Source organism: Quercus robur, chromosome 4 (assembly GCF_932294415.1).
Source record: "Quercus robur chromosome 4, dhQueRobu3.1, whole genome shotgun sequence".
Classification (NCBI taxonomy): Eukaryota; Viridiplantae; Streptophyta; class Magnoliopsida; order Fagales; family Fagaceae; genus Quercus; species Quercus robur.
Window position 1 is genome coordinate 69,038,301 of NC_065537.1, and position 21,676 is coordinate 69,059,976.

Consider the following 21,676-nt stretch of genomic DNA (forward strand, 5'->3'; position numbering starts at 1 on the left):
TAAAATTACTAACATAATGTCCTAGGTGAAACTCTCTATATCAATTATCAAAGTTTAATAATTTTAAAATTACAATTTTGATTTAAATCCCATTACTAGTTTTTTTTTTAAATAAAAAATAAAAGTAGTTTGCTTATTTATTTTATAGCGTTTTGGTTTTTGGTATATATGATTAAAACCCTAGATCTCTAGTTTCAAATAGTTTGCTTATTTATTTAAAACTATTTAATCATGTAATTTTTTTTTTTTGTTTAATAATAAAATTGGGTTTTATATGTTGTGTTTGTGATGTGTTACACAAGTGTTCCATATCCACAACATGCTTTCATAATGCAAAATAAATACTTTAAAATTACTAACACCTTTGTTCTAAATGAGAGTCTATTACAAGTTTGAAATTGAGACTCTATTATGTGCTTTTTTTCAACTTATTTTTATAATTATCTAATCACATATATATATATAATTGAAACCTTTACCATTTTGTTAACTTTTTAATAGTTGTCACATAAGACTTTGTTACTTCACAAGTTTACACATCATTTTTTTAATTATATATGGGAAATGTTAATAAATACCCTAAGGGTATTGGTTTAGGGACTATTTTAAGATACTTTTTATAGGAAAAAAAAATTAAATGTTTTGACATCTTTTTACATTTCTCATAAAAGAGATGTTAAAATTTTCCTAAAATTGTTTATTAACAATTTCCCTAAGAACACCCATTAACAAGACCCATTATATATTTTTTAATTGAGTTTAAACTCTATTTTATATTTAAGCACTTCATTTGAATATTATCAAATCATATTTTCATTAAATGTTAGAATAGATGGTTCCATATTCAAAGTCATTGTCAATCATAGTAAAAGCTTATTATAATTATTATAACTATCATAATTATCAGATTTCATATTCATACAAAAAAAGAGATAAACAATCATATTTTGATAAAAATATATTATGTGTTACATGAATTACTCACTAGTTAATTTATTATTTTGGGTAAATAAAAATTTTTAAAGCACACTTTTTTATTATAGATATTTTTGTGCTTGTATAGAAAAAAGAAAAAGAAAAAGCTCAACCATGTCTAATGAAAGTTTGCAGAAAAATAATGGGCTTCTTTAAATTATTCAATATTAGTGGGCTTCTTTAAATTTAAAAAATAGATTGGACTGGTTTCCAGCTTCCCCCACCTCTTTTTTTTCATGTATCATTTGATCTTGAAGATTCATCAAGGAAACTTTCAATTTTAAAGGATAATGGAATGAAGCTACGAACAATTCTTATAGCTAGTGTAGGGAGCAATTTGGGTAACTTCACTTGTGATACTCTTGTTTCAAAACTCAATTATTTACAGACATTAGATTTGAGTGAGTTAAATCTAAGTTTAATGCCACATTCAATTGAGAAATTGAAACATTTAAGATATCTTAATCTTTCTAAAAATGAAGATATTGAATTCCTCTGTAATTCCATTACCACGCTACTAAATTTGCCGGCGTAAAACCTCGGTGGTTGTCGCTCACTTAAAAGAATTACCGCGGGGCCTTAAGAAGTTGGTCAATCTTAGGCATTTGGACATTAGTAATTGTGGCAAATTGACGCATATGCCCCTTGGACTTGGGCATCTTATTTCTCTCGAGACACTACCTCTGTTTTTCGTGAGGCAAAAGGCTAGGTCTGGCGGTGGGCTAAGTGAATTGAAGCAGCTGAGCAATTTGAGAGGAAGAAGACTTGAGATCAAATATTTGGGACATGGAAGAGATGATATGGTGGAATGTAAAGCCACAAATATGAAGGGGAAACTCACAACATCTTCAAGAGCTGGAATTCAGATGATAATCATCTCTTGCTTCCATCATTTCCTCCTTCTCTTTCTCACTTACAGATTATCGAATGCCCTAACTTGACTTCCATGCCCCTAATTCCCGATCTCACTTCCTTGAAAGTGTTAGATATTTCTGGTTGTCCCCTCTTAAGGCAAAGAGGCAAACGGTGAAGATTGGCCCATCCATCATTGCTCGTTTCCCAAATAATCCAGCAAGAAATAACAATTTATTCAGGTATATATGCATCTATCTTTTTATAATCCCAAATTCAAAATCAACTACTGCTTTTTTAGGGTTTTTATATTTTGGACATTTTCTAAAACTTTCAACCAATTTAAAATTAGGATACTGTAATCCATCCTCTTTTTTTTCTTTCTTTTAATTCTATTGATAGTATGATGTGTGTATGGTTGCTTCTTAGTTATTGCAGAATCTGAGTTAGAATCAGAGTCGGTTTGTTTACTTCCAGAGGAGGAATTAATCTAGCAACTACTATTGCAGGAATTAGCCTATTTGCAGGTATTTCGTTGTTTCTCTCTCTTTAATTTATTTATTTTTTCTCTTTTGGGGGTCTATATATCTATTAAGATTAATTTTAAAATTCTCATTTCAACTATTGATATATAGAAAATAACTAATGGTTTAATTACTGTTTTTGATGGGATAATTGTTGAATGAATTCTTTCTTTTCTCAGAATTTTTTAAATTTTTTTCATTTTTTATTTTGGAGACTTTGTTTTAGTCAGAAGCAGAACAAAGATTGAGGTCTACCGATGTAGACATTCACAAATCTGGAGATAATATTTATCTGTGTTGGCGCAAGGTCAAGAACTCAGTGGTAATCATTTGTTTCCCTTTTTTTCCCTTCAAAACTTTAATAAGACGCATGATTTCTTCAAGTTATTAGGAGAATAAAAAAGGATAACTGTTCTATCATTTGTTCTTTTATTCTAACGATTTATATCTTTTCATCTAAACTTGTTCTAATGAAGTGACATATATTGTTGCTTAGGATACCAAATTGAAGGGAGCACTTGACCAGGCAGCTAACATGGCAGGAATTAGCTTACTAAACTGGTATTTTGGTGTTTAAATTTAAATTTATTTTTTTTGGAGTATAAAAGTTTCTAACGTATATTTGCTTACTAATACTTTATTTGCTTCCTCACATGTCGAATCGTTGATGTGAAGACTGACTTTGAAGTCAGAGAAGAACTAGAGAATGGCTGAATGAGTCTAATTTGTTCATTCATGCACAAATTCAAAGGTGATTGAATTTTTATCTATTTATTACTCAATTGAAAATTACCAATTAAGATTTTTCTTTTTGCTTGACTACCAATTAAGATTAGAAGATGCTGTTATTTTTCTTACTGTGTCCATTTTTATATAATAGGTTGTTCTGCTCAAAACAAAACTCAAGTTTAAGAACGTTTGGTTTTTCCATCGGTTGGTAATTTGGCACTCTCTCTCTCTTTGCTAAAGCCATGGCCCTTGCTTCTTGAATTTTGGCTGTGGAGACAAAATTCAAGAACCTGCCCTGTTCAAAACTTTCTGGCCCTGAAATCGTTTAACAAGTAGTGTACTCAATGGTAATCATCTTCTCTCTATCTTTTAAAATTTAGGCGAATCTCTTTCTGTTTTGTTTCCTTTCTGTATGTTCAAAGGCCTGCTGTTGCACAGAAAGGATAGAGTTTATATCTTTGTACCTACAATTGACTCAATGGTGATGTTACCCATTATTATTATTTTTTAAAATGAAATAAAATTTTAATCAAACTTTATCACTCGTAATTGTTTTTGGTTAGAGATGATAGATTTGAATTTATGATATTCCTTCAATGATAACGAATTATCAATGATAATAGATTTTAAATTGTTGAGCTAATTAAAACTCAGTTTTCTCAACAAAAAATTAAAATTAAAACCCACAAATGACTCATACATCATTACTTTTTTATTTTTTTGGTTGAAGATCACTCATAACACAAATTATATAATATTTCAAAAAGATCCTTATATCTATTTAGAAAAATTCCTAGCACGCTAAAGTTGCAAATAAAAAGGGACAGAATGAGAGAATAACACTTGTTTACTTAAATAACAATGACATTCACAGCAGATCAGTGTAGTTAGTCTCATCAAATCACCGCTCTTTCCAAGCCCACAAAAAACGGCATAGGGAGAAAAAACACCAACCCCAGTGGCCCCCATAGTTGACGAGTGGGCTGGGCCTTTTCAGTTACAAAGACTGGGCCGTTAGTCACCGTGACTTGTAAAAACTAAACACTATAATATTGACACACTCGGTTTCCCACTTCCACTTTGTAAATACTATAATATTGACACCTCAGCAAGAGGAAAAGAGGAAAAGCTGTCTAAAGTTTTACAATAAAAAAACAACGTTTTCTTTGGGCATAATTAGGTTAGCTGTTGTGGAATTCTTGATTTTGTGCTTTGTTGATACTGACCAAACCACATATAACTGTTCTCTTTTTTTTTTCTTTTCTTTTTTCTTTCATTTTATGTGATTAGATGGATTGAGATCAGTAATAATAAGTACTGTAGCTGGTACAATTGGTGTGAATGACTAATGTTTAAAGTTACAATTTTAAATCTCAACCATTGGGTAAAAATAAAAAAATAAAAGTAAAAAACAGTAGAATTAATTAAAAAAATAGTGTGTGAGAGAGGGAGTTAAATTGTTAATGGCATCTCAATCCACGACTGGACAATGACTGTTGGTATTTATGAATTATTTACTGATACATCCAAAATAGTGTTTGATGAACTGTTACTTGAGTCATTCTTGATATAGTGACATGTCGGCAATAATTTCCTAATACCGCCCACAAGGATAAGTGCTAAGTTGTCTGATTCATTCTAACCCACAAGTGGATCGAATCCAATTTGTCAAAAGTAGGACGAATATGAAATATTGAAAAGCTTCAATAATTCTAGTACAAAGAGATAAGGTTGAGATGATAATGTTTGTCCTGGTAGCTATTGATTCACGGGTCTAATCACTTTTTTTTTTTTTGGTTTCCCAACCGGTATCCGAACCCACTGGGCCGACTAATCCTGTTTCGGAGCGGGTCCCGGGGTTAAGGTTTTAAACTCCTCCCAACGGGCTTGCGGGGGATCGAACCGTAGTTCTCCCTACCAAGTCTAGCCCCTGGCACCACTAGACCAAGACACCGTTGGTGGGTCTAATCACTTTTGCTGAAAGCAAATATGGGGTTGGTACAAAAATCAAATCCGGTGCTGACACGGAAATATGGAGAATAGATAGGACTCTCTCTCTCTCTCTCTCTCTCTCTCTCTCCCATCAAAACCTCAAACTAATAAAGTCTCAAAATTTTTCAACATAATATTTAAATAAAATTATTTTTATTTAAACTAACCTTAATAATGAATAAAATTCTATTTTCTTATAAGTTCAACTTAATCTCAAATTTATTATTATTTTTTTTAAATAAAATTATTTTTGTTTAATCCAAACTTAACAAGAAATTAAACTCTATCTCTCTAGCAAATCAAAGTTAAACTCAAACTTTGATAATTTATTCTAAAATTTACAAGATTAATTATAAACACTATAAAAGCAAAAAAAATTTCAATATATTTTTTTAAAGTTGAGTAGAGATATGAATTCTTTTTATATTATTTTCTTCTTCACTATTTTATTAAAAAAAAAAAAATCTTATGATTTTTCATGTATTTTTTATGGTTAAAGGTAAAAAAAGATAGATTCCGTGGTTTGATGTTTCAAACATCATGACGTGTACGTGAATAGGATTAGGATTGGCATGGATTAGGATTAGTTTTCGTGATTTATGGTTATAGTTTTTTTTTTTTTAAGTTGAGAGTTGAGAAAAATACCGAAATGTTTTTTGATGAATGAAAAAAAAAAAAAAATATTTCGGTATTTTTATTATGAATAGGATTAGTATTGGCATGGGACCCATAGTAGTTGGAATAATACGAAGATAGAAAGTAGTAGTGTAGCCTATGTTGTAGGGGTGTGGACTGCCAGCTTCTTTTTTTTTTTTTTTTTTTTTTTTTTGTCATGCGGTGGTTGAGGAAATATATATATATATATATATATATATATATAATCGAAATTTTTGACTTTTTTTTTTTTTTCAGAGCTCATTACATTATTATTATTTTTTTAAATAAAATTATTTTTATATAATCTAATTAACAATGAGTGAAACACTATTTCTCTAATAAATCTAATTTAAACTCAAACTCAAATATTGATAATTTATCTCCAAATTTGTGAGGTTAATCATGAACACTATAGATAAATAAATAAATAAATTCATTTTATGGTTTTTCATGTATTTTTTAAAAAGTAATTTTCGTATATGAACTACCAAACTCTCTTTAATCGTTTTTTACAAAATAAAAAAGTTTGCAATAATTGAAATTTAAGGTTGCTATTACTACATATGTTTTTGTTTTACCATACGATATGAAAGTATATTAATTTATTGGGTAGAAAGCTTATAAATGATATATTAAGAGGAGGTATGGTTTTCATTATTTCAACGTTAGCTCATGCTCAACATTTTTTTAGTGTGAGTCATATGTTGATAAGGTTTGTTTGAAGTTTAGACCCATTAAAATTTAAAACTTATTACTTTATGAGTTTGTGTACTTTTTTCTTTTTCTTATATTTCTCTTTTTAATAGTCATATATTTTTTAAATTGTTTCAATAACTTACTCCTTAATTATATAATTTTTTGGCATTTTTGAAGTTTTAACATCTGAATTTGTGTAATAACATACACACACACATATATATTATTTATAATTTGTAGGCTCTGAATCTTTTGATTCATTTCAATAGTTATAGCCATGGATTATTCTTTTGAATGTAACTTATCTTTCTCTTATATTTCTCAATTGTTTAGTCATATTTTTTTTTTCAATAATTTATAATCTTTAATATTTTTTGGTTTTTCAAAAGTTTTAATATATGAATTTTTGAGTTATTTTTTTGCAGTATCTAAAATTGTCTGCCAAATTTTTTGTGAACTATTACACATACAAGTAATAGCTTCTTTATCAAATTATAACACAAATTGAAGTCATAAGAGAGCTAATTAGCTAATTATGCAATGGTGTACGTAGTTTCTTAATCAATTTAATATTTTATAAAATTATTTTGGTTTACCTCACAAATATATAAGTTATTATGCATAGCACGAATTAGCGACTAGTTAATTATTAAATTAGTTACCGTTAATCAAACTCTTTTACCGATAATTTACTATAAATATATATCCTAAATTATAAGAAATTTAAAATTCTACTTCACCTAAAATTAGATTAGCAAGAGTTTCATGTAATATAAAATAAATATAATATTTATTTTAATTGTTTTGATTATATATCATTATTTTACGTTTTAATATGTAAAATTTATATATTACAAACCATGTTTATACAAAATGACTTAATATATGTATATATGTATTATACATCGTAATATTAATGGGTTTTAGATCATGTGACTTACTAATTATTAATATAGTTTTGATTTTTTATATATATATTTTTAATTAAGTCATGCATTGTACAGGCATAATACTAATTCATTAATAAAATTTAACATTTATCTCTTAAATTTTGTTAAAATATAAATTAATAGTAGACAAATTTATTGTAAGGACTTGATTTAGACTTCTAGCCCAACGGGTATGTGGACTTAAGCCCAAAAAAGCCCAAAGTAATAAATTTGTAGAGAATGGGTTGAAAAACTGGGTTTTAGTAAATCAGATAACAGAAAAATAAATTTTGATTGCAAAAAGAGAAAGATTACAGAACTTTATTAAAGAACAACATCCTTGGATTGGTCCGAGGATACTGATTCTTAAATATTTGTTTTTAAAGCTTTGTTATAAGTCTAGTTCCCAGTTTGCAATGGTGTTTTTTTTTTCTCTCTCCCCTTCCTCATGAAGGGTCTCTCGCATTATATAGCCCTCTTTGGGCCATCTTGATCCTACACTTGTTGATCATCTGAGCCCTTACTTGAGTACCTGTTCCATCAGACACCCTCTTTGATTTTCTGTTAGTTGCGTTCGCCAAGGCGGTACTATCCAGAGGTATTCTCCACATAAATTGGGTTAGAAAAGTAGCTGTAATGCATTTAATGCGGCGGTAGCAGTTTTCCCTTAGATATTTTTGAATTTCCTTCATTCTCGCATGTTCATGAGACACATCCCTCTCACTGGAACCTCTTGGAGGGTTACCCTAGTTGCTGGAATACATACTTGAACTGCATTCATTATATCCGAGGAGGAGCTCCTCCTCGGACCATCTTCCATTCATTTCTTACTTATGAAACTTTAGCTGGGAACCCCTGATAACTATTCACCCCTCCTCGGACCATTCAGCGTCCTCGGACAAAAGATCAAGGGCCAACATATTATTCTGGGCCTTTATCCCTACATTTATTATATCTAGAAATATGCCAAAAGATAGACTATATATTTCTAAGAACAAAAGAGAAAAAACAAAAACACTTACTTCATCTTAATTATTAAAAAAAATTAAATCCCTGTTTTTTTTTCTCACTGCTGACCTTATTGTTCTTTATCTTAGTCTTTTTTTTTTCTTTTTCTTTTTTCCTTTTTTTAAGCTTTCCTTGTGGTAGATGCTCGTCTAGGGGGGGACAATGTGTGTCTTGGTTCAATCTTCAGATGACTAATAATTAACTTTAAATTTATTCTCCCTTCCTTCTTTTTCTTAAATGCAAAAGAGTAAAACTGTGATAGCAATCTCATCTGCGATTTTATCTCTCTATTTCCTTTTTCTTTTTTCTTTTTTTTCTTTTTTTTTTTTTAATATCCATGGACGTTTACTTAGACATGGTAAAGTTGAACCCGACTTGATAACCTAATCCAAATCTTCTTCTTTTTTTTTTCTTTTTTTTTTTAACTCAGTTAAAGTGGGTCGAATCATAAAGCAATCCATTTTTTACGAGTTATGGCAAAAGTTGCCATCCTAATATTTTCCATTTAATGATGATAATATAAGTTTATTTAATATGAATAGTCTCTTTAACAATCTTCTCAAAAAATGAAAAAAAAAATTCAATTAAACAACAATTTTACTGATACCCCTTATTGATTCATATGGAACTACTATATCATTTATAAATAAGTAAACAACTAAACATTAATGCATATTTTTGAAAATAAAACTAAATTAATGCATATTTTTGAAAATAAAACTAAGTGTCAACCAATATACCTCTAAAATAAGTATGTCCAGAATTAGACCGTGAATCTAAAATAAGTTTTCAAAATTGTAAATTTTTATATGTTTTTATCTTTTGTCAAATTAGTTATCCAATAGGGCATTTGTAATGTTGTTTTTAGATTTGGAATGTTGATAGTTTGTTAAAATGGAAGCTGTGTGATTGTTTTAATTATAAATTCAAATGGTAGACTAGGCTTGTTTGTGACTGAGCCGTTTTGTTTTGGTTAGCAATCTTGGGATTTGTATAATTTTATTATGGCGAAAAGCACATTTTCGTCCTTACATTTTCACACAATTCCCACTTTGGTCCCTATATTTTATTTTCATCGCTTTTAGTTCCTATTTAGAAAAACGCCTTCTATTTTAGTCCTTTCCGTCAATGCCGTTAGGGCACTGACCTACGTGGCAAACGGAATTATTAAAATAATAATAAAAAATTTTATTTTCTGATTAAAAAATGCCAAGTCAGCATTTAAATTTTAAAAAATAATTTATTAATTTTAACTAAATAAAAAACAGAAATAAAAATAAAAAAACCACATTAATTGAGATCGAAGTGTGTCATGAGCAAGAACAACAAGAACATAAACTCAGATCTAAGAACACAAAATTAAAATCCAAAAATCACAAACCCAAAAAATAAGAACATAAAATTAAACCTGACCAAGGAATTAAACATGAAAACAAACACAAAACACAAACCAAAAAATTAAAATAAAACTAGCACAACACTCTCACTCTCATTTTATACTTCTTTTTCTTCGTTCTTTCCAGATCCATTACTTGCTCTATTTGTGTTTGTATCTTTGTTTTTCTTCTTTCCTTTCAGATCCATGACTCTCTCTTTCTGTCTCAAATACCAACACCTTAGTGTTCAACATATGGCCGCCAACGCAGCGCACGAGTGACGCCGTGGTGGTGCGCCTTGTCGAGACGCTCTCCAAGCAGTCCATTCTCTCCAAGTGCTACAGCACCTTGCCAAGCGACGAGGCCTCTTCCGCCGCGCACCTTATCGAGACAGAGGCTTTCTCCAATGCCGTTGCATCCGCCTCTGCCGAGGACGACGACATCAAGATCCTCTAGGTTTATTCTCGCGAGATCAGCCACAAAATTCTTGACACTGTTAAGACTCGTGCCTCCTCCGCCGCCGCTTCTTCTGTCGTCGACGTTGGAACTGCGCCACAGACTCCGTCTCTCAAGGTTGCTTCCGCCACCACTGCCAGTGAGGATAACTCTCCTACCGTCACTGAATCTTAATCTCTCTCTAGGATTTAGCTTTTCTGGTATGCTAGGATAACTGTGTATTTGTGTTTGGTTGACAAGAAAGGACAAGAAAATGCTATAGGTTAATTTTTTGTTGTTATTTTCTGGGTTGATGATTTTTGGATTTTAATTTTGTATTCTTAGATCTGAGTTTGTATTCTTGTTCAAGACACACTTTGATCTCAATTAATGTGATTTTTTTTTTTTATGTTTTTTTTATTTAGTTAAAATTAATAATTTTTTTTAATTTAAATGCTGACTTGGCATTTTTTAATGACAAAATAAATTTTTTTATTATTATTTTAATAATTCTATTTGCCATGTAGGTCAGTGCCCTAACAGCACTAATGAAAATGACTAAAATAGAAGGCATTTTTCTAAATAGGAACTAAAAGCAGTGAAAATAAAAATATAGGGACCAAAGTGAGAATCATGTGAAAATATAGGGACGAAAATGTGCTTTTCGCTTTTTATTATTAATGAACAATTTTTAATTTGTTGACATGAACTTTTTCTTGACATGAATGAATTCAAACTAATGAATTTCATACCAAGTAATTTTCTATATGACTTAGAGCATTTGTTTCTAAAAAAAAAAAGGAAAAAAAACTTAGAGCATTTGTATGATCAACTCGTGTAAATATAAGAATATATTTTTCCTATTTTACACAACTACTTTTCAAAAACACTTATGTGAGTACATGACTCGCACCAATCGGTATTTGTCCGCTTTGGGGAGCCAGTCCCTCACGGTTTTGTCACGAAGGGGTGGGAGCCCAATGATTTTTGCCCTTGAGGTGATTGACACCTAGGCTCACCCGAGTCCCACATCGCCTAAGTAACCCTCCCACTCATGGTTTATAAGCTTCTGGAGCGACCATGAGTGTACCACTACTACACATTAGTGTATATCTTTCTTCACACACAACAATCATTATCCACTCTCTTCTTTCATCCTTGAGATATGTAAAGAAATAATAAAAAATTAAATACAAAATGAATAGTGTAAATGTAAATTCACACGATTAGAGCAACAACAAACTTGTAAATTTACACAATCATAGGTCTGTTTGTTTGGGATCTGCTTATTTTGCTGAAGTTAAAATTTTTTTGCTAAAAATACTGTAAGAGCATCCACGGTAGTGGTGCTAAAAAGCTATATTGGTTTAGCTCCTCAAACCCCTAAAAACTATGCTGCAGCAGTGGAGGCAAAAACAAAATTTTTACCTGTTCAGCTACAGTGCACATCCATCTATAGATGTGCATTGTAGTGCAAAGCTATATAAAAAAATAAAAAAATAAAAAAAAATTTATTTAACTTTTCTCTCTCTTTTCCATTAAAATATTATTTTTCTCTCTCTCTTCCTTCTCTTTCTTTTCGTCAGACTCTTAGCCCTCTCTTTTCGTTCTCTATCTCTTCATTATCTTTTCTCTCTTCTTTTCGCGTGATCGGCAATGGCGTGGGTCGGTGGGTTTCGTGGATGGCGTGGGTTAGTGGGTTGGCGATGGCATGATCGACGATGACGATGGCGATGGCGATGGCTGGTCTTCTCTCTCTTGATCAAGCTCAAATGGTGGATTTGATGGTGGTCTGGGATGCTCGGCGATGGCGATGGCTGGCCTTCTCTCTTGCAATCCATCTCAGATGGTGGGTTTGATGGTGGTCTGGGGTGCTTGGCGATGGCTGGTCTTCTCTCTCTCGATCAAGCTCAGATGGTGGGTTTGACGGTGGTCTGGGGTGCTAGCTCAACACTCTTGGTCTGACAATCAAGCTCAGATTTGTTGGATTTTTGGCAGTGGTTATGGGTGGTTGTTCTTTGGCAGTGGTTGTGGATTGTGCCGTTTGTAGTGTTTATTTTGGTGTAGTATGTATTATTTTATTAGAGTGGATGTATTATTTTATTGTAGTAGATATATTATTCTATTGTGTTGTTTATATTATTTTATTATGTTGAAAGCTAAAATAGATCCACTACTGCAGCATGTGTATAAGTAAAATAGATAAAATAACTTTTGGTGGAGCTAAATAGCTATATTTTTATCTCTACTGCTGTGGATGCTCTAAATAAAGATAAAAGTTAGCTAAAACAGTGCAATGAGACCCATAAATAGTAATAAAAATAAATTATATAGTAAAATAAGCTAATTTTTTAAACTGAGCCAAACACACACTATGTTTATTATTATTATTATTATTGACCGACTTTTGTTTTGAGAGTAAACAGTAGATATTATTCACCGACTTGTTTGCCTATCATATCATTTATTATTATTATTATTATTTTTAAAATTTCTATCTAGAAGATAGTTTCATATATTCATATCATCTCTTTTTAAAATTTTGAATAAACTTCTCCACCGTCCACACACTGACATGCATTTACACTACACAGTCTACATAATCCGTACCTATTTTGTTGTGTTATCAAGAATAAGGTCCATAGCTTTTTTAGATTCCATCATACTCTGCAACTATCACGTGGGTTGATGTGATATCACATCAACCCCCACTTTTGTCCCATAAAAAAAAAACCCCCACTTTTGTTATTAATGTTATAATTTTTATTATCTAAAAATGTTATAATTTTTTTATATATTTTAATTAGTTGTATGACTTTTCAATTTGTACCTATTTTTAATTTTTTATATTTGAATCAGTTTATTTAATTTATATTTGTCTGACATATTTTCATTAATTATCTTTTATTTAATAATAATAATTTATTAATTATTTAAAAAAATAATTCTTTTACAATGAAATAAAGTTTTTTTTTTTTTTTTTGATAATGAAATGAAATAAAGTTTTAATCAAACTTCATCACTCATAATTGATTTTGGTTACATATGATAGATTTAAATTTATGAAGTTTCTTCGATGGTAATGAATTAACAATGAAAATAGACTTTACATCTAATTAAAACTCATGATTTTCTCAACAGAATAATAATAATAAAATCCATAGATCACTCATAAATCATTATTTATTTTTTATTTTTTACTCAAAAAATAAATCATTATTATTATTATTTTTTTTTGGTTGAAGATCACTTATAATATAAATTATATCATATTTCAAAAAGATCCTTATATTTATTTAGAAAAATTCCTAGAACACTAAAGTTGCAAGTAAAATAGGACATAAAGAAAGAATAACACTTATTTACTTAAACAATAATGAAGTTCACAGCAAATCGGTGCAGTCGGTCTCATCAAATCACCGCTCTTTCCATTTTCCAAGCCCACAAAAAACGGCATATGGAGAAAAAACACCAATCCCAGTGGGCCTCTATTGCTGACGAGTGGGCTTGGCCTTTTTTAGTTACAGAGACTGGGGTGTTAGTCACCGTGACTTTTAAATACTAAACACTACTTATAATATTGACACGACCCCAGCAAGAGGAAAAGAGAAAAAGCAGTCTAAAGTTTTAGAATAAAAAACAAAGTTTTATTTGGGCATAATTATTGAGGCCAGCTGTTGTGAAATTCTTGGTTTTGTGCTTTGTTGATGCTGACCAGACCACATATACCTGTTCTTCCTTTTTCTTTTTCTTTTTTAATTTTTTTCTTTTATTGTGTGTGATGAGATAGATTGAGATCAGTTGTAATAAATATTGTACCTAATATAATTGGTGTGAATGACTAAGATTTAAAGTTACAATTTTAAATCTCAATCATTGAGTAAAAAAAAAAAAAAAGAGTAAAAGTAAAAAACAGTAGAATTAATAAAAAAAAATAGTGTGAGAGCATCCAGTAATAATAGCCACACTCTTATATACTATACACTCATTGTAAAAGTTTCAATAATAGTGGGCTTCTTTAAATTTAAAAAATAGATTGTACTGGTTTCCAGCTTCCCCCACCCTTTTTTTTTTCCATGTCTCATTTGATCTTGAAGATTCATTAAGGAAACTTTCAATTTTCAAGATTAAAAGAATGAAGATATGAAAAATTCTTATAGCTAGTGTAGGAGGGAATTTGAGTAACTTCACTTGTGATGCACTTGTTTCAAATCTCAATTATTTACGAACATTAGATTTAAGTAAATTAAATCTAAGTGTAATGTCACCTTCAATTGAAAAATTAAAACATTTAAAATATCTTGATCTTTTTAAAAATTAAGATATTAAATTTCTGCCTAATTCTATTACCAAGGTGCTAAATTTATTGACCTTAAAACTCGGTGATTGTCGCTCACTTAAAGAATTAGTGCGGGGACTTCAGAAGTTGGTCAATTTTAGGCATTTAGGCGTTAGTAATTGTGTCAAATTGACACATATGCCCCTTGGACTTGGGCATCTTATTTCTCTTTAGATACCGCCTCTGTTTTTTGTGAGGCAAAAGCCTAGGTCTGGCGGTGGGCTAAGTGAATTGAAGTATCTGAGCAATTTGAGGATTACTCATAAATCATTACCTTTTTTTTTTTTGGGTTGAAGATCACTCATAACACAAATTATATAATATTTCAAAAAGATTCTTATATTTATTTAGAAAAATTCCTAGCACGCTAAAGTTGCAGATAAAAAGGGGCAGAAAGAGAGAATAACACCTGTTTACTTAAACAGTAATAAAGTTCACGGCAAATCAGTGCAGTTGTTCTCATCAAATCCACTCTTTCCAAGTCCACAAAAAATGACATATGGAGAAAAAACACCAACCCCAGTGGGCCCCCATTGCTGACGAGTGGGTTGGGCCTTTTTTAGTTACATAGACTGGGCCATTAGTCACAGTTTTAGAGTGATGATAAATTATATAGAGCAAGGAACGATTAAGTCCAAAATAAAGCTAGTCTATGAAATATATAGATGTGACCTGACATGATATGTACACATCTTATATTATTATTTCTATAAAAATCTTAACCCCAGTGGGCCCCATTGCTACAGCTGCTAACTGCGTTCACACTAATCACATACACTCGGTTTCCACTTCCCTTTTGTAAATTATTAACACTAACACGACCCCAGCAAAAGAAAAAGGGAAAAAGCAGTCTAAAGTTTTCCAATAAATAAACAACTTTTCCTCTAGGCATAATTATTGAGGCTAGCTGTATCTCTCGTCACTTTCACTGCTCCACGAACACATCTAAATATCTAATATTCCTTAAAAATATATATATATATATATGGCGGAAGGGGCAATTGCGTAGCAATTAGTTAAAAAGTTTTAACTTCCCATAAAAAGAAAAAAAAAAGAAAAAAAAAAAGGTTTTAACTACCTTTGTGCTTTTGGAATTTAGAATTGTTGTTTCACAGTTCACACTTTTTTCTTGACATGAATGAATTCATACTAATGAATTTCGTACCAAATCATTTGCTATATGACTTAGAACATGTGTTTTTGAAAAAGAAAGAAATAAAATTTAGAGCATTTGTATGTCTTATGTAAATATAAGAATATATTTTTCCTATTTTATACAGCCACTTTTTAAAAACACTTATATATAAAAAATTATTTATTTTACACTACATTTTATTAAAATATTATATTTATTAGTTTATTATTATTTTATCGGTGTGTATGAGTAAAGAAGTATTAAAAAATATATTTGCGTGTAAATAGTATTATAGTAAACATGTATATTTACACGGTTATTGTAACAATAATTAAAATTTACATTAACTAACATGGTTGATTTTTGGAATAAAATATGCAAAATTCACCATTTATGTTATTATACATTGAGATATAAGTGCTCTTACCAAGTGACAAATACATATCTTCTACACAAAAAATTTCATGTGGAAAAATATGAGTCAACCCCAACTCAATCCTAACTTGATTGACCCCTATCTCTAAGAGCATTTGTATTGACTCATGCAAAAATTTCTATCTATTTTAACATAAAAACTATCTTTTTTCTTTTTACATACTCACTTTTCAAAACATTCTATATTAGATTATCTATTTTATACAAAATTTCATTAAAGTATCAATTTTTTTTAATTGTATATCATTCTTCACATACAACAATCATCATTTACTCTCTTCCTTCATCTTCGAAATACATAAAGAAATAATAAAAAAATAAAATGAATAGTATCAATATAAATTCACATGATTAAAGTTATAACAAACTGGTAAATTTACACAATCATATGTCTATCTGTTTGGGATCGGTTTATTTTACTGAAATTAAATTTTTTTTACTAAAAATACTATAAATAAAGATAAAAATTAACCGAAATAATACAAGAAAATCCATAAAAAATAATAAATAATATAATGAGACCATAAATAACACACATGTTTTATTATTATTATTATTATTATTATTGACCGACTTAAATCCGATCCGACTTGTTTGCCTATCGCATCTTTTTACATATACTCATATCACCTCCTTTTAAAATTTTGAATAAACTTCCCCACCTTCCACACACTGACATGCATTTATTACACTTTACAGTTTATACAGTCTGTACCTATTTTGTTGTGTTATCAACAATAAGGTCCATAGCATTTTTTGATTCCAATATAGTCTGCAACTATCACGTGGGTTGATGTGATATCACTATGCAGTTTGCAACAGTTTGCAACATTTACACTATACATCTTGATATCACATCAATCTCCACTTTTGTTATTATGTTATAATATTTATTATCAAAAAATGTTATAATTTTTTTTGTATATTTTAATTAGTTGTATGACTTTTCAATTAGTACCGATTTTTAATTTTTTATATTTGAACCAGTTTATTTATTTATTTATTAAGAAAGAGAACCAGTTTATTTAAATTATATTTGTCTAATATATTTTCATTAATTATCCTTTATTTAGTAACAATAATTTTAAGCAAATCTAAATGTCCATATAAAAATTATCATAATATAAAATATGAATTTAGAATAATTTATTTTGTGTTAATACTATTTTATTGAGTTAAATAAATTTCAATTGTGCAAATTTAGAATATAAACTAACCACATCATCTGAGATTGTTTTATACTTAAAATTTTGTTTTACTCAAATTATAATTTTGTATTATAAATAATTTTTTTATTTCTATTTTTTTAATCAATAAAGAATGAAATATTAGAGGAGCTTGAATACAAAAGTTTAATTAATAAATTTTTATTCCAAAAGGCAAAAATAAAAAATAAAATAGATAGAAAATATTAAAAATTAAATAAAAATGATTTAATTAACTAATATTTAAATATAAGAAAATACTGTATTTAAAGTTTTTGCTCCCTAAAATTGTTGATCCAGCTCTAAGTCAAAATATCCCATTTTTCAAAACAACCCATATCACATTATTTATTTTACACAATATTTCATTGAAATATCAATTTTTTCTTGATTTTTTTAATTGTATATCTTTCTTCACACACAACAATCATTATTCATTCTCTTACTTCATCCTTGAGATAGGTTAAAAAATAATAAAAAAATTAAATACAAAATAAATAGTTTTAATATAAATTTACATGATTAAAACAATAACAAACTTATAAATTTACACAATTATTTACCTATTATCTTTATTATTATTATTATTGATCGACTTAAATCCAATCTGACTTGTTTGCCTATCATATCTGTGGGGCCCGACAGTTTATGGGCCAGGCCCACTTGCTCGTGGGGAATCCGCAAGCCCAAGCTGAAAAAAGTTATGGCCCAAACTTAAAAGTATAAGGCCGAGGATGGCCCAGATATGCAGCCGAGGACGGTTTAGTCCTCGGCAAGCCTAGAGCTCCCTTGACAAAAGGGGTAAAAGAGGGCTATAAGAACAAATCCGTAAGAAGATCTAAAATATCTCAGGGAAGTTGTCCTTAATACCCTTCACTGATAAGACTCTGCACCTAACAGAACCGGATTCCTAGGCTTTATTAACCATCCCCAACAATTCCGGGATTAGACTGACGGGACAAATAGCAGTCCTAAAAAAGTTGACCCTACACGTGGACGAAGGACAGTGAACGTAGGCTAGTATAAAAGAGAAGATAAACTAATCAGAAAGGGACCCCCATCTGACTTCCTGGGAAAAACTCCAGGGATGAGAATGCCCGGACAATATATCTACACCACCACGAAAAACCCACCGCCGGATAACCAGAGAAAGACATTAGTGCTCCTCGGACATGATCCGAGGAGTCCAATCCCTCAAGTTACAAAGTTGTAGGGCTTGGATACCCAAGCTAAAGCCTTTTCTTATCTAAGTTTCCCTAAAGCCCGGTTTGGACCAGCGCCCCGTGACCAGACGCTAGCCTTTTAAGCCCACTCTCTACAAATCTTATTGTGAGGGATCCTTCACGTGCGAGCCCAACGTCCTTGTTGGGCCGTTTGAGAATCGTGTCCCCACAATTGGCGCCGTCTGTGGGAAGGCTTGCGCGTTGGCACGGGTGGCGCATGAGTCAGCTCTCTAGCAAGCAGAGATTCGCGAGTTTTTCCCATCTCCGGCGACGTGCAGTTGTTGCTTTGACATAAGCTTCTGTTAGGGGCTACGCCTTGCACCGCTAACGGCGCGGGCAGCTCTAGGGGCTTCCGGCCTCAAGCCAACTCTCCCCTCCCTGGCCTAGGGGTTAACCTTCGAAAAATAAATAAGTATAGAGAAAAAAAAAAGTACAAAAAAGAAATCTTACAAGTTTTGGACAGAACCAAGGCCTTGCATGGTCCTCGGACCCAAGCCTATGGGGAAACCAAGTACAAAAAAGAAATCTTACAAGTTTTGGACAGAACCAAGGCCTTGCATGGTCCTCGGACCCAAGCCTATGGGGAAACCAAGTACTCTAAAAAGTTTTGGACAGAACCAAGGCATTGCATGGTCCTCGGACCCAAGCCTATGGGGAAACCAAGTACGTAAAAGAAAAACCATAAGTTCTGGACAGAACCTAGGACTTGCATGGTCCTCGGACTCAAGCCTACGGGGAAACCAAGTACACAAAAACACAATCGAAGTTCCCTACTTCCCAGTCGACTGCTCGCATGGATTATTTAGAGATTATCAGTCTTGGACGGTATTCACGCGCTTATCACAGAATATTCAACTGTTACTCCGGTTAGTTTCCTAAGTTTGATTTACTATGAATTATCAATATGATGCCTGGTAGTATTGGTAAATTAGAGTTAGTTAGATTGTGTTTCAAGGTACCTTACTCTAAATATTCTTGAAAAAAAACACGCACATAGAGCACACCCATTCACAAAGTAGTGTTGCCAAAAGATCAGTACTCAAAGCATGTAAATAAATTTCTATTTTTACTAAAACAAAGAAACAGTACAGCGTACAATGAAAAGCTGGAATCAGCTTATGTCAGAGCTCAATACATAACTAAGTAGGAAGATACAAGAAAAAATATATAAAACAAAGCCGAGGAGGTGGCACAGAAAAGAGGTTGGCTACTGCTTCAAGACCTCCTTCTTCCTCAGTGCTTTTACATGCCCATAACTCAGGCAGCAAGAGAACCCAGCCTGGGGCCCGCAACCTCGAAGCTCTAGAGTTCAGGGAGAACCCAACTTGAGCCTGACACCGCTGAAGGAAAGGTGTAAGGAGTTGGAAGTTGAGGGGCTTTCTCTAAATATTTGCCCGCCACAAGGCAGAGGCGCTGACGGTGGAGAATCTTTCTTCTGACACACCAAAACTCTGGCATGAACAGAACCTGCTTCGGATTTTGACTAAAAGAGGGAGAGGCACCCTCTCCCCTCGATCGAAATGGAATATTCTCTTGAACTTATGCTTCCTGTGCCCATACCTTATTATTTTGAGTCTCATGAGGACACGGTGCTTCTGTGGCGGAGAGAGTTCTTTCTTCCCAACCTTCGCCTCAAACATGTTATGTTAAAGGAGGACAGCACTGAATATAGGAGTTGTGATTTGGGAGGAAACTGAAGGAGCTGTGTGTATATAAAACAACTCTCTCTCCCTCCTATTTATTTGAAAAGACAAGGTGGTGGCAGTCAACTCACGCAGCGTCCCAAGGAACGCTACAGACAAAATGGCCCTGGCCCAACTTCCAACGTCAACTGCAACCACAAGATTAAAGGAGCCTCGTAAAGGCGCACCTCGAACACTGGGACATCAGAAAGTACCGCGTGGCCAAAGACTGCATAAATACCTCTTAATTCGTGGGCCTAGTGAATTCGCGGCCCAGGCCCGTTCTGTGTAAGGGCCCAGGGATTATGGCCCACGCCGAGGAATAGCCGCTGCCGAGGGCAACCTCCTGCTCGGCGCCTTGTGATATACCTGAAGAAAGGGAGAAATTGAACTCTAAAAAGTTTTGGACAGAACCAAGGCATTGCATGGTCCTCGGACTCAAGCCTATGGGGAAACCAAGTACTCTAAAAAGTTTTGGACAGAACCAAGGCATTGCATGGTCCTCGGACTCAAGCCTATGGAGAAACCAAGTACTCTAAAAAGTTTTGGACAGAACCAAGGCATTGCATGGTCCTCGGACTCAAGCCTATGGGGAAACCAAGTACTGGAAAAAGTTTTGGACAGAACCTGGGGCCTTGTATGGTTCTCGGACTCAAGCCCATGGGAACGCCAACTACTCGGACGGGAAAGTTCTCGGCTCAAATACTATAAAATGTTAAGGCCAGTATGTTAAGGTGGCAAAATGACCCCCTATTCAATAGCCTAAGGGAACTGTTCGTTTTGCGGATGACATGTCCTCGGATAGTTACTTCTTACACCGTATCGAATACTCAGTCCTCATCTTGGCTAATTTTGAGGTAAGTGTCGTCCCTCCTTGGTTGGCATTGCCATGTTAAATAATTCTGTTAAAGTTATGGTGGCATCTTTTTATTAGCACATATTTTGACCTTAGTTGTCATTGATTCAAATGCTATACTATTGTGCCGAGCAGTGTTTGCAAATTTATTAAAACATATAAACAGAGCACGCGAAGTAGAATAACGATAACTTTTATTAATATGAAAAATTATTACAACGTACAAAGAAGGGCTTAAACAAGCCTATACAAAAAATGAATTGCTAAAGCAACAATAGCATCCGCAATACAGATCAGTAAACAGTCAGGTGTCTTTTAAACTCGCCTTCAAAGTCTCTCCAATCTCTGTCTCGGTACTGCTCATATCAGGAGAACTTTCTTTAGAAAAAGATGAAGGAGAAGGAAGAAGAATTGGAACACATGGAAGCACTTCAGCAAGCTCTTGCCATCAAGGAGCGCAAAGGAAAAAGAAGATGGAGGACATGAGCAGAAGATGGAGGAGATGAATGAAGAAGATGGAGGACATGAGTAGGAAGGAGGAGAAGAAGAGAGAGAGAGGCAAAGGGGGGCGCCAGTGAACGAAGAGAGGAAGAAGCAGGGGCACTTAGTCCCTGCCCCAGTCCTGACT

General features: G+C 32.2%; 1 protein-coding gene across 25 annotated transcripts in view; it reads left to right on the forward strand.

The window, feature by feature from the left end:
- The window catches only part of LOC126724188 (putative disease resistance protein RGA3), a 60,825-nt gene that overhangs the window by 14,340 nt on the left and 24,809 nt on the right, over positions 1–21,676 (forward strand). For 6 of the 25 annotated variants that reach the window (XR_007654679.1, XM_050428554.1, XM_050428547.1 and 3 more), the window contains one exon: positions 2,566–2,673. The gene's annotated coding sequence lies outside the window, so the exon portion shown is untranslated. Of the gene's footprint in view, positions 1–1,601; positions 2,070–2,256; positions 2,355–2,565; positions 2,674–2,847; positions 2,913–3,026; positions 3,103–3,231; positions 3,625–21,676 lie in introns of those variants that run through there. The other 19 variants (XM_050428551.1, XM_050428552.1, XR_007654672.1 and 16 more) reach the window with 18 other exon arrangements.